The sequence below is a fragment of the Cyprinodon variegatus genome, unplaced genomic scaffold (genome assembly GCF_000732505.1).
Source record: "Cyprinodon variegatus isolate N-32 unplaced genomic scaffold, C_variegatus-1.0 Scaffold750, whole genome shotgun sequence".
In the NCBI taxonomy this organism is placed as follows: Eukaryota; Metazoa; Chordata; class Actinopteri; order Cyprinodontiformes; family Cyprinodontidae; genus Cyprinodon; species Cyprinodon variegatus.
In genome coordinates, this window is record NW_015151203.1 from 179,669 (window position 1) to 182,338 (window position 2,670).

General features: G+C 38.1%; 1 protein-coding gene across 1 annotated transcript in view; it reads left to right on the forward strand.

Annotated features, from left to right (window-relative positions):
- The window catches only part of LOC107098137 (tyrosine-protein kinase receptor UFO-like), a 37,066-nt gene that overhangs the window by 22,108 nt on the left and 12,288 nt on the right, over positions 1 to 2,670 (forward strand). The window lies entirely within an intron of this gene.

Sequence of the window (2,670 nt, forward strand, 5' to 3'; positions counted from 1 at the left end):
TAATTTTAGGAATTTATTCACTTAATATTACGACCTTATTCTCGTAATTTTATGAGTATTCTCATAATATAAAAACTTTATTCTCGTAATGTTACGACTTTATTCTCGCAATGTTACGACTGTCATGATGTAACAAATTTCTGACCCAAATGCAGATAACCGAACAGAGAGACCAGGGAAAAGGTTTAACGGGTTTTATTGAAGAAGTAAACAGAGGGAGAAGTGTTGCTCTGAAAACTGCTCAACTGGAACTGTAAAGTGAGGGGAAGACACAGCGGTTAGTTCAGGCTCAGTGGGGAATTTGACTCATGAAACTTGGAGAAGAGGGTTTGGTTGCCGACTCACGTTTCCAGAGAAGTTGTTGAATCCTTGACTCCTGTCTGTGTGCCGTGGTTCCAGTGTTTGTCTGATTCGGTGGAGGGCGGAACAGGGTTTACCCAGCATGCAGTTGATGGTTGGTGAACGGAGAAACTGACTGCCACTCCGATTTCCTGCTGTACTTGAATGGGTCGTAGTGGAGATGAATCCGTTTCTCAGTGTGAAGCTCAAATGATCTCTTGGGGAAAGTGGATCCAAACCTCCTGTTTGAACCCCAGCTCAGTTTGAAGTTCAGTTTATCCTTCCAGGGAGTGAAGGTCCAAGAAATCCAGTTTGCAGGATGTTCCTGCCGAGAGGCAAGATAAAAACAAAGTTAAACTCAGGTTGACAAGAACTCAGCTTGACTCAGCAAAAACTCAGCTTGGCTAGAGTACCCAAAACTGGCAAACACTCTGGCGTCCAGGTAGTTGCAATCAGCAGATTAAGAACGCTCCGTTAACGAAGTAACCATCAGAAGGTGTGTGAGGAGGCGGACCAGAACCAGACGCCTCCTGGTGGAGGAAAGGAGACAAACACAGAAATGCAAACAAAAAAACAGGAGTTCTGACAACGACTTTATTCTTGAAATAGAAGGAAAAAAAATCTCCTTTAGGCAGGCAGCCAATCAACACTTTCTGTGCTGAAGAATTGGTAACATTGGTTCAAGGTTAGTTGTTTCCAGTTCCTGGTAGCTTCGTGGCAGAGCTGAGAAATTGCTTCTTCCATGCATTACATTTTCTCAGTTTCAAGCTAAAAAAACTAAAGCGTCGATGCTGCCTTGCAGAAGCAAAGGTGCTCAGAAGCTCGCTTTCCTTAAAAGTTTGCTAATGCTAACCATTAGCATGGTGGACGTGGCAGTAGGCTGGCAGTCTGGAATGAAGGCGGCAAAGTGCGGCACTCGACACCACCTGAGCTGTACAAGCAGATATTCATCCAAGTCGCCATAAATAATGTAAATCTGGTACTAAAAATACTTATTTTTATCCTTTAATCACTAAAGAATTCTATTACAAATCCTTAGAAATGTTTTATGACTTTTCTGAGACAATTTGATGCTTTTCCTATTTTCTTCATTTAACTGCTTCTCTGACGCCATCGTGGGACATGCTCAGAGCCGTCCGACGAAATATAATTAAACCATGTTTATCTGCATTTTAGTTCTTTCCTTTTTTAGATGAGGCACTATATACCATAATTTTAACATGAAAGGAAAAAATAAAACTCAAAAAGACTAGATTTATGTTTAAATCCAAGGCTGAAAAAGTTAGCTCCAGGAAGTAGCCTAGCATCCCATTTCTGGTGCAGATCCGACATAGACGAGTGATAAAACAGAAATTATTTAAATGCATTGATTTACTCAGTAAATGCATTATTAACCTTTAACACGTTATAGTTTAGTACGCTGAGTATGTATATAGTGAGAGAAAAACATAATTTAGTTTTTTTTTTTACTAAATAAAATTGAGCGGGACCCGGATGTATATTAGGATCCGCAAATGAGCCGATGGTACGGATCGTGCTTCCGAGTCGGATTGGGTAAGGAAGCTACTTACTGGCCTATTTTTGTCTTTTTCTTCTTCTTCTCATTTACTGGAGGTTGATCAACAACCTTCAGGTACGTCACTGCCTCCTACTGGTAAGGAGTGTAACAGCATCATCAGGCTGTACTCTCCTCAGTGTTTGTAATCCATAGATTGTTTTTTAAAAACTAAATGTCAGTATGAGTGAATTTTAGGTTTTCCACTGATTGTCTAAATTGCTATTAAGAGATTCCAAAAAAATACCCAGTTTATTATTTATTTAAAATAATAAAATAGTCAATTTGAAGTAAAATGAGCCATTTCATTCTGAATTTTAGAATAATTAAGTTAAAATTAAATAATTCCATTTTTTTTTTCATTCTGTCTATTTAAGGTAGTATTATTTCTGAAATAGCAGTTTAATTTAAATCAAATCTTGTTGAGGAAGCCAAAATGCTTCAGTCCAGATTATTGATTAATGAGATATAATGGATTGATTTTAGGACAACGCTCCAAGCTGCTCTCTTTGAAATATTGGCTCAGTGTTGTGCTAGTTACTGAAAAGCAGTAACTAGTTTCTGTTACTAGTTACTTCATTTCAAAAGTAACTTAGTTACTAACTCAGTTACTTACACCATTAGGTAATGCGTTTTTTTAAAGGTTCACATTATGCCCTTATAGCCTTCATTTCAGAAATGTTATTGCACTGGAGAATAATACCATCTGTTGAAGAACTTGACATGCATTTGCATCATGAAACTCTGCTAAGCAATTCTATATACAAGCAACAAAG